This window comes from Microtus ochrogaster, unplaced genomic scaffold (assembly GCF_000317375.1).
Source record: "Microtus ochrogaster isolate Prairie Vole_2 unplaced genomic scaffold, MicOch1.0 UNK23, whole genome shotgun sequence".
NCBI classification, from domain to species: domain Eukaryota; kingdom Metazoa; phylum Chordata; class Mammalia; order Rodentia; family Cricetidae; genus Microtus; species Microtus ochrogaster.
In genome coordinates, this window is record NW_004949121.1 from 4,055,178 (window position 1) to 4,066,925 (window position 11,748).

At 41.9% G+C, this 11,748-nt stretch overlaps 1 pseudogene; it reads left to right on the forward strand.

The window, feature by feature from the left end:
* The first annotated feature begins 3,891 nt into the window (after positions 1 to 3,891).
* On the forward strand, positions 3,892 to 10,820 carry LOC113458421 (annotated as a pseudogene).
* Positions 10,821 to 11,748: the final 928 nt, after the last annotated feature.

Consider the following 11,748-nt stretch of genomic DNA (forward strand, 5'->3'; position numbering starts at 1 on the left):
AAAAAAAAAAAAGAAAACAAGCTCCATATGAGGTTTTTTTTTTTTGATGCCCATCATCTTTTTTGGAATACATTGGTGCCGTCAGGAGTAGATGTGTCTCACTGTCATGAAAAGTCTAAGTTATTAAAACATTTGAAATGCCATATTCTGTAGGTCTTTGAAGTGCTTGAAGAAGATTATATATCTAACTGAAATGTACCTTTGTATACCTAGAAAATTTTAGTAACATGACTATAAGTTTGACTATTATAGATGACTAACTGTATTTTTGAAATTTTGTGTTCTTTAATTATACCTTATATTTTAATTGAGCTGTAAAAACAAAATACCTTAAACAAGACTAGAAGTATTATATATATATACATACATGTATGTATGTATATATATACATATATATATGTATGTATATATATATATATATAGAGAGAGAGAGAGAGAGAATAGCGAGGTTAACCTTAAACTTATATCAATGAACTAAAACCCATACCAGTGTAAATATTTTGAGATTAACAGCTATTTTTCCCTTTGAATTAAAGTGAATTCAATAATCTCCTTTTCCCCCATCATTTCTATATCATATTCTCCTTTCTTCTTTTAGAAAGAGGTTGACTATGACCAATAGCAATTTGTAACTAACCCCCCTTAAATGAAAACAACCTTGTGTAGGAGGTCCTTATATATTTGTGTTGCTTGTGAGTTGGACTTCTTCTATACCTATTATTCTTAGGTTTGGTCTTTTCATGGCATTCCAGATTCCTAACTTAACTTTGTGTTAAGTTTCTGTTAGATTTATTATTTTCTTTGATTGATGAGTCTTTTCCCTCTATTTTATCTTCAATGCTTGAGAGTCTCTCTTCCTTCTCTTGTATTCTGTTGTTCATGCTTGCACTTATGGTTCCTGATCACTTTTCCATATTTTCCTTTCTAGAATTCCCTTGGTTTATATTTTCTCTATTGTCTATATTTGGTTTTCAAGTCTTGAATCATTTCTTTCACCTGTTTGATTGCTTTTTCTTGGTTTTCTTTAAGAGATGTGTTGATTTCTTCCAAGTTTTTGTTTGTCTTTTCCTCCATTTCTTTGAGGGAATTTTTCATTTCATCTTTAAAGGCTTCAAACATTCCCCTAAAGTTATTTCTTAGGTCATCTTCTTCTGCTTCAACTATATTGGGGTTTTCAAGTCCTGCTGTTGTAAAGTCACTAGTTTTTATTGGTGTTGTGTTGCTCTTTGTGGTGTTGAGTATGTTCTTTCCTTGTCTACTCATCTTTTCCTCTGCTTGGTGTAGTTGGGGCTATCTGTGTCTCTGGTTATCACTCTTCCAGGTCCCAGTGATTCCAAGACTCAGATGGTTGTTCCTCATGTTGGAGTTGAGGCCATGGATCTAGTCTAGCCAGAGATCATTTGGTGTTCACAGAGGTTGCTCTAGGCTTCCAAAGGTTGCTCTGCAATCTTAAAGGTCAGCTGGACCTGCTTTCATGGAACTCGCTTGGTTCGACCTGCTTTAGCAGAGGTCACTTGCTTTGACCTGCTCCTGCAGAGGTTGTCGTCCTGGGCCTGCTCCAGCAGAGGTTGCTGACTTGTGGTCTGCTCTGGTGGAGGTGGATGACTTAGGCCTGATTCTGCAGGTGTCCCTGTTTTAGGACTACTCCCCCGGAAGTTGCTCCCTTGTACCTATTCCGGTGGAGTTGCTGGCTTGGGCCGTAACTGTAATTCTTACTTGATAACTGCTTTGTTGTCTGTAATTTTACTATATTAAAGTTGAAACCTTCCTTTTTGATTAGACAAAAATGGGGAAATGTTGTGGGATAATCCTGTATCTTGTGAATATGTATTTCTCTCATTGGTTAATAATAAAGCTAGTTTGGCCCATAGCAAGGAGAATACGTCTAGGTGGAGAAATCAAACTGAAAATACAGAAAGAAAGAAGGGCAGAGTCAAGGGAGATGCAGGTCAGCCACCAGAGGAACAAGATGTGCTAGAGAAACCATGCAGCAAAATGTAGATTAATAAAAATGGGTTAAGTTGTAAGAGTTAGTTAATAATAAGACTGAGCTACAAGCCAAACATTCTGCAATTATATATGCTTTTGTGTGTTTATTTGGGACCAGGCAATTGGAACAAAAGAAAAGCTCCTCCTCCCTTTACACATAGATCTAAATTAAATTCTCAGCTTGTTGCAGTGATGGAATCAAGGGCATAGAGCTACAACACACTGCAGGGGATATATCACTGGCATTGTGGCCTGACACCTCATTTCTTCCTGGGTTGTGTCCTGGAAGTTCAGACCCTCCCTCTCTACCTGGCTATGACAAAAATGAAGCCAATCATCAAAACCTAGTGATTGGCAACAGGCCCCCACAGTGTGCTCTGGTAACGAATACCAGAAGTTGTACTTCTCTGTTTTTTCCTTCTTTGTCTGACCTTCTTCTAGATAGGAAAAGTCAAGGTTAATGAGAGCCAAGACCACACATTCTCCAAAACACAACAACAACAACAACAACAACAACAACAACAACAACACACATACACACACACACACACACACACACACACACACACACACACACGCAGCAAGTAAGAGAATTTTCAATACATTAACTACCAGTCACAAACTGGGAGGAAATTCTGCAGGCTCTCAGGTCCTAAACTCTGGGAAAGTTCATAAACCAGGAGATCCCACAAATGTTCTGAACATGGCAGGCATCAATCCAGTCTTAGGCACTGATAGGTTGCTGAAATGGACAGAGGGTAGCTGGCTGAGAAGGGATGTTCCCTCTTCAGGGACCCAGACTTGCTTGGGATTTTTAGGGCACCAAACCCTGTCCACATTCTCTTTTCCAGGACACAGAATATCTCAATTCAGTCTCTATTAACACTCCTCTTGGCTACATTCCCAAATACTAGAAACACCTATGGATGGAAACCCTAAAGGAAAAACATTGATTTTTTTTTTCTAATGTAGCCAATACTCATTACAGTCTAGTTAGACGATGACAAGCTCTGGACACTAGATGAAAATTTAAGCCTCTGTGCCATCCTCCAGCTAGATGTATTTTGTAGAAGACAAGGAAGAGGTCCAAATGCCCAGGCCGTAGCAACCTTAAGAGAAAAGCTCAAACTGTATCAGGAATTTGCAGTCACAAAGTATCTAACCTTACAGCCTGTGCAGGCAAAAACTTCCCCCTTTGTAGCCAAAACTGAGCACCCAATAGCAGAGGTGACCCCTGCGGAATGGAGACCCAACATAAGAGCCTGCCTTAAAGATAAGTTCATCTTATTTTAATTGGGACTGCACTTCCACCACCTTCTGATCTGCAGCCTCTGTCCTTTACCGTTGAGTCCAGCAGATGGCAGCAGAGGGACAGAGGACCCTGAGGATCTATGTTCCCTTCGCAATGAGAGGTTTAAAGCTTCATTAGAGGATTCTGGGAAATTCTTCTCTAGGGTTTTGGACGAATTATACAGAAATTCCAATATACCTTCAACCTATCTGATAGTTGGAAGGATTTTCCAGCCCTCCTTTCTCTCTATCCGACAGCAGAAGGAAAGCTCCTCACGTGGAGTGCTGCCCAACAGCGTTGACAAACTGCATGCAGTAATGCAGCCTCCCCACCAGAGGGCACTTGCAGTACCAACCGAGGGTATCTATGGGAACAATCAAGGAAGATGTAAGAGAACTGCCATAACAATGTTATAAAGTTTGATAGAAGGAACTGAGAAATTGGGAAATGACTCGGGAACCTTATCAAGGCTCATCCCTGTTTATGTCGGGCCCATTGAGACCCTTAAAACACACACAAATAGAAACCCTAGGATTGCTAACGGTCAGGTTATGAATATTCCCTTCATCCCTCAGCTAGCTCTCGGCCCACAGGCAACATTTAGTCGACTCATGGAGGTGCCCTTCTTTGTTAATCCCATAGCCAGGCTGAAGAGGTGAGACAGAGACACGGTGGAACATGTTAGGCTTTTGGTTGCTGGAAAAACACAGCACCTCAAAACATCCAAGAAGGCTTGCTTCCTCAAAGACAACTAGGGCTGATAGGGTTGCCTGCCTTCTTTGCAAAGAAGGACGCTGGAGTAGGAAGGACTTTTCCTACCCTCGAAGGTGGCTACTGCCCACAATGCCATTGCTATGTGGTGTTCTGGGGATATGAGATGTTCTATTAATAAGCAAAGGGAATGTTGGAAGCATGACTGCTCCCAATTCCCCAAAAGGGAGCCAGAATCAGTCACTAACACGCATGTGCTGGCCATGCCTGACTGAAGCTGTTGAGGGCATTCTACTGCCCCCTCATAAAAATTGTCTACCCTGGAAGAGGGGACCAGGTGATGTGGAAAGATGCCATGTTCCTCCCAGGTCTGAGGCCTGAGCTCAGCTATAGCCTATTACTGTGGTCACGTCTCCAAATCCTGTATGGTTGTCAGAGTCAATGGAAAGTCTCAGCTGAAACTAGTCAGCTCGCACCTGTCTTGTACTTGAGGAAATCAGTTAATAATTTAGCAATTTCTAGTATTCTGAAGTTCCCAACTCTTATTTGAAAGAGGACTCCCTCAGACATTATCTCTGGAGGCCCCTGACCAGGCTGACTACTGCTATTCAATGTGCAAAAATAAAATATAGTAATAAATATGCAAATATACATAGACCAAAATTACAGAGCCAGATCCAGTGTTTAAGGCAGTTCAAATGTAAGTCCTTGGGGAGCAGGGATAATCAAATAAAGCCAATACAAATCCAGCTAACTCCAGGAGGTCTTCTCATTACCATCACCAGAAAACTGAACCTAGACTAGAATGAAAGCCTGTAAGAGATACAGGATGTGTTAAGATATAGTCTAATTAACCCTTTCCAGGCTCCTTCCAATATTGTTATTCCTTCTGTATAAGTCACACTGAGAATAGTATATCTCAGTGTTAGAATAGTTAGAATAGAATAGTTCATCAGCTGAGTCAGTGTACTGTTGTGGTCAAAGCAAGGGTTTGGCTGTTTCAGACCTGTCCTGTGTTTGAATGGATGGATTCGGTTTCTTGTATTATTCAGCAGTACGTTTGGACAGTCCTTCTACCAGGATTTAGAGGTAGCTCCTACCTGTAAAACTATGCTGTGATTAGGAACTCAGAGAGCTTCAAGTCAGTGAAGGTGCTCTATCTCACATGTAGATTATATTGCAATATGTAGAAAGTCTCCTCAGAAAAAGCACTGTGCAGGTTCTCTGAGTTTAGGCAGATAGAGGGTGTTGGAGATCTCCAACAAGACTCAAATTACCTAGCTAAAAGCCCACTACCTGTAGTACATACTCATGCCAGGAAATAGCACCTCAGGAAGAAGAAAGGTCACACTGAACACCTCTCCCTTCCAAGTGAGCAGTGGCTCAGCATATTCTCTGATGAAGGAAACTTCCTCTGCAGGAGCTGGATCTCCAGTCCATAGTGACTACAAAGCCTGTATGCCAGACCTTGAAAGGAAGCATTCACGTACCCACAGGTCTAGAGCCACAGCACCGGGCCTTTACCAGATAAGAGATGGCTCTGCTACAGAGCAGCTTTGGAGCCTCTTTTTGTATTTCTGTAGCTTGGTCTTGGAGTCCTCCAAGGGCTGGGATATATTTCAAAGCTGGTGACCTGCTTCTCTAAAATATCTGAGACTGTTGTTCAGAGACAATCTAGACATCTCTGAGTTATGGCAGCCATTGCACCCTTAGGTCAGAAAGCTAACAGTGTTCAGGCCAAGGTCTAGAAGACCACACTCAAGTTCAGGCAAGTTAGGGTAAAGGGACATCAGTGGAAGCCAGGAGAAGGATTCACCAGGTTTCAGGAATTACTGGTAGGAATACTGAGTAAGAAGCCTTAATGTACTACTGTCTACTAGTGCTCAAAGAACCTCCTTTTCCGTTTGTGCACAGAAACAACAGAGCAGATATATCTCAAAGGGCTTTATCTTCAAGATCAGCTCCAAACAACTCCTTTCTCTTGTGGCTTACTAAAAGAAATGCTTTTATTGTAGATGGCAAAAGAAGAATAGACTGTGTCATCATTGGATTCAAACAGGGTAATAGATGAGTATCACCTGGCACTCCATCTCACATGACTGATAAGGGAAAAGAAACCATGATGTTACCACTGCCTTTCTAGTGAGACATGCTCATGCTGCAATCTTGAAGGAAAGAATGCTTCTCACCACAAAGATACTGAGTTGAATATGTCCACAAATACTGAATCTATTCTATTCATAAGGGCTAGATCTTGTTCACCATCGATGACAACAACAACAACAAAAGAATCTTCCCTCTCTCTCTCTCTCTCTCTCTCTCTCTCTCTCTATATATATATATATATATATATATATATATATATATATATATATATATATGGATAAGGAGGCCAAGGCTGCATGCAGTCTTCCTATTAGATTCTTGGGCATCGGCCCCATGGTCTTCAGAACTGTGATGGTTAATACTGAGTGTCAACTTGAAAGGTTCTAGACTCTCCTAGGAGACCATTCTCTGGGTATGTGTTAATCAAAGAGGGAAGAGTCACCTAAATATGGACAATGCTATTAAATGGGCTGGGATCTCAGACTGAATAAAAAGAAGAAAAACAGCTAGCTAGTTGCATTCTCTCTGTGCCTTCTGGCTGTAGACAAAATCCAACCAGATGCTTCAAACTCTCACCACCATGCCTTCCATCATGGGCTAGCCCCTCTGTAGTGTGAATTCTAACTGAACTTACTAATAAAAACCCCAAGTCAGATATAGGGGTGAATGTTGATAGAGCAGAGCAGAGCTGCCAGCCACTACTTCTTACCTCTACCAAATCCTCACACTGAATGCCCAGACTGAGCATGGTGAGTTCCTGTCTCCTCCCACCTTATATTCTTCCCCATGTAGCCATATCCCTTTCTGTCTCCACCTTTCTGGTACTGGTATTAAAGGTCTGTGACTCCCAAGTACTGAAATTAAAGGTGTGAGCCATCACTGTCTGGCTCTGTTTCTCTCTTAGACTGAATCAATCTCTTGTAGCGCAAGGTGGCCTTGAACTCACAGAGATCCATCTGCCTCTGCCTCTGCCTCTGGAATTAAATGTGCTAGGATTAAAATTGTGTGCCACCATTGCCTGTTCTCTATGGCTACCTATTGGCTAGTTCCACACTCTGATCTTCAGGCAAGCTTTATTTGTTAGATCACAAATATCACCATAAATCTCTCCTTGCTAAAGTCACATTTGTCAGGTACATTGTCATAAAAATGAGAAAAACAGTTTTTTATAAAATCCATATAAATGAGGCAGGAGGTGATACAGACTGCCCTGGTAAGATTAAGTCAAAATTAACTCAAAAAGGAACGAAGTGTTTATGTGATCATGGTCTATCCAGTGGAAGATCATTTAGAGGGACTGGTGAGTCTTGCCAGCTAAGGAGAGATGCTATCAATTGATATGAAGAATGCCCATGGGATGAGGAGGTTATGGTGATATAGAGAGTCATTCAGCATCAGAGGGGTACCAATCAGGGCATCTCTTTTGCTATGGCCAGCATGACCGAGTTGAACACACCCAGAAGAGAACTGGTAAGCAGACCTTACCCAGAGCCCTCCTTTTCAAGGATTCTAACATCTGCTAATGTTGATTGACCTTTAAGGTGTGGTTGGAGCCTTCCACACTATCATAGAAAAGGCCAGTTGCAGGCTAAAATCCTCTAGAAGTTATTCTGAGAGTAAGGTTGACTTGAACTCTTATTACTCTTTAATAGTAGGCTGGCCCTCATCTCTAAAGAAACACATTTGGTAGTCTCTGCACTGAAAATTGACTACGATTTACACTCAGCCTAAAGAACATGACCATAAGGAAAAGTAGATGGACTGAATTAATTCTAAGGGGACCTCAGCTAAACTCTTCCAAGAGACCGCAGAACTATGGCTCACTTGTTACCAGTAGCCTTACTAAGATATGGACAGTTGGGTAGTCCCTAACTCTGAGCTACAACTAAATTCTTATGAAATGACATCTGGGAGTTCGTTTATAATATATGTATGTATTTATTTATTGTATGTATAAGATGGTTTTGTCTGCATGTATATACACACATGCCTGGTGCCTGCCGAGGGTGTAAGATCCCCTGGAACTGGAATTATAGATTGTTGTGAACCACGTTAGTGATAGAACTTAGTACCCAGTCTCGATAAAAGAGCCATGAGTGTTCTTAGCTGCTTGGCTAACCATTTTTAAGCTCTGATCTCCTCCCTGATTCTAAAACTCAGGCTCCAATGTGCCACACAATCTAGGACAAGGCCAACTAGCCTTGAATTTGAACAAAATTCCACCAAGTCTCAAAACCAGAGTTATTATGACCCAGTCCAGTTAGGAAACCTGGTGGTCCAGAAGACCTAAAGACAACTGAGAGACAAGAGTTATTATGACCCAGTCCATCTGGGAAACCTGGTGATCCAGAAGACCTACAGACAATCAAGAGACCAGAGATATCATGACCCAGTCCAGTTAGGAAACCAGACAATTGAGATTACCAGAGTTATCATGACCCAGTCTTGATTTTTAATTGATATAGAAGACTCAGCCCACTGTGAGTGTCAGAATTATCTAGGCAGGGTGTCCTGAAGAGTGTAAGAGATGAGCAAGCTAACTGAGAACAAGCAAGTGTGAGCGCAGTCTCTGCTCTTGCGTGTGGCTGTGGTGGGACTCGCTGCTTGAGTGCCTGACTAGACTTCCCTGAAATGACGGACGGTAACCTGAAATCACAGGCCAAATAAAAGCTTTTTACTCCTTATGTTGCTTTTTGTCGTGGGTGTCTGCCACGTCAACAGGAATAAAAGTAGGACAAGAGGTGGCTTTATTAGGTTTTGTTGAGCATTCCAATGGCTCTCAAAGTTCAGAGAGTAGTATCTGGGTTTCCCTGTACTCAATAAAACCCTAGTTTTCATAAAAGTCATAAGTGAGATGTAAGACAACCCTATTTGGAACTGTGAGCCAATTGAGAACTTCTTGTGTCTCTTCAGAAGGGGTACCAAAGGCCAAACTACAGCTAAGTAAATCTGAAGCCCCTCAAACTTTAGCTGGGAGCTTTAGAATTGTCCTTCTGTGGAGGAAGTGCTCTGATGATGCTAATTCTGTCTTTCCCCTGTTAGCTGTCTCTCTTCCAAAAAGTCCTTTCCTGAATCCCCTGAGGCCTTTTAAAGATGTTCTTCTCACCGGGCAGGTCTCATTTGTCTGCTCTGAGGAAATGGAGATCTAATTCTATTAATATTGCTATATTGCTTTTGGGTCTACCATGCTTATTCTTAGACTCAATCTACACAGTCTCTACTTCACGCCAGTCTCCAAAGCATAGCCTTTTACTTCTGTGTATTATTTGGTAACTAACTGATCCCCATTTCTAGTGACGCCTTAAAAGTGACTCCTGTAGCCAGCCATATTGGCACATGCCTATAAAGCCAGCACCAAGAAGGCGTAGCACTAGGATTCATTCAAGTTTGACACCGGTCTGGTCTGCACAGTGAGTTCCAGACCAGCCAGAATGGTTTTAAGAGTCCCAAAACAAAGTAACTCCCAGCCTTTGTATTCCAGTGTTCTCATTCTGTTGTTCATGTATACCAAATCCAACTTATATTGAACTTTACTCCTCTGAAACTGTGTGTATACATATGTGTATGTATTTGTATATGTATTACTTGTATGTGTGCATTTTTGTACATATGTATGTATGAATGTGTATGTGTATGCACGCATGTGTGTTCATGTATATGTATGTGTGTATATATGTGTATTTATGTATGTATGTGTATATGTGTGCACATGTATCATATATGTATATTTGTGTTATTTGTATGTATGTGTATATATGTGTGTGTATGTGAATGTATGCGTGTCAGTGTGCTTGTGTATGTATGTGTGTTTATGTCTATGTATGCATGTGTGTATGTGTATATGTGTGTACGTGTATGAATATCTGTGTTTATGTATGCGTTTGTGTGTCTTGTGTGTCTGGGTGTGTATGTATGTGTATGTTTGTGCGTAGCCCGGAGGTTAATATCTAGTATCTTTCTCTACCACGCTTTGCCTTATTTTTTGAGTCAGGATCTCTCCCTGATCCTGGATCTCCCTGAATCATCAGGAATTGGGAGTGGTTGATCGATGAGGTTGAAGTTTCAGTATTTAGAGATGAAAAATATGCAGAGATGACCATGCTAATAAACTGCATAACAATGTGAATGCATTCATTGCCAATGAACTCTTCATAACAAAAATGGATCAAACAGATGCAAGATAGCTGTGGAGTGTCAGAGTGTGAAGGACCTTGTCGCAGTAACAACTGAGGGTGCTTCAGGCAATGGCTGGCTACAGCTGAAGACTGCTGAGACAAGCAGCCACAGTTGTGCTTGGCCCAACTTGGGGGTGAGGCCCAAGCCATGAAGTTAGGAGAGAGGTCTGTTTGCCCCAGCCAAGGTGAACTCTGAGAAGGATGTACAAGCAGCTTTGACTCCAGCAAAGGAAGTCTGGGCTTGTAGATGTGGCTGTTGACTGTGCAGGTATTTCAGCAGCCATTAAGGTGCACAACTGAAAGAAGAGCTGGTCCACACCTTCAACGACTTCCAGGGGGTTCTCAATGTGAAGCTCACAGGCACTTTCAGTGTGATCTGTCTGGTGGCTGGTGAGATGAGCCAGGATGAACCAGACCAGGGGAGACAACCTGGAGATATCATTAAGATTGCCAATGTGTCCACCTTTGATGGCCCCCCATCCACTGCTCCTCTTCAGATACAGATGGGCCTCCCATGGATATCAGCCAGCCAAGGAATATCAAGTTGAAGTGAGACTAGGCTCATATTCTATTGAGGCTGCATGAGGCAATCTGATAAGAAGAAAGGGTCCCAGAAGCAGGCAACAGACTCAGAAACAGCCCCTGTTGTCACCTGTTGGGAGTCCCAGAAGACCTAGGTACAGTACGGTAACTTCTATGCTGAGCTCAGTCCTACGCAGGCTTCCTGGTTGTCAGTTCAGTCTCTATGAGCCCCTGTGAGCCCAGGTTAGTTACTCTGGATTTTCTCGTGGCTCCAACAATCCTTCCTCCTCCATAGGATTCTCCTAGCTCGGCCCAATGTTTGACTGTGGGTCTCTGCATCTGTTTCCACAAGTTGCTCAGTGAAGCCTCTCTGATGGATGTTGGGCTATGCACCAATCTATGACAATAGCAGAATATTATTATGAATCATTTCATTGACTTTTTTTTCTTTTTGCCAGTCGTGTTTGGGAGGACCCATTCTTGAATGGGTGGGTCAGCTGGTTGGTTGGGGTCATTGGCACATTGGTATGCAGCCTTAAAAGGCAAAAGTGGAAAAAATCACCAGATACTTTTCATTTGGAAGGAAACCTAACAGCTATTTTGTGACTTTGCTCCAGTCACTCTCTGTGCCTGATAAATTCTCAAACTTAAAAAAAAAATGGATACCACAGCTCTTTTGTTATGGACATTTTACCACCATTAGAAGTGCATATGAAACATTGTTAAAGGGATAAAATTCACTCCAGGGCATGAGACAAGCAGTAGGGGTAGAGAGATGCAGACTGTATTTAAAGAGCTGAAGTCCTCTGCATAAGAACAAGAAACCAAAGTCCTTCCGATGATTAGCTGTTAGGATTATCAGTACTTCTGCAGTCGAAGGGTGACTCCCTCATGCTGAAGCATGATGCCACAATGAATCAGCACTGGGTGGCAGGACAGTTAGAAGGCAATTGG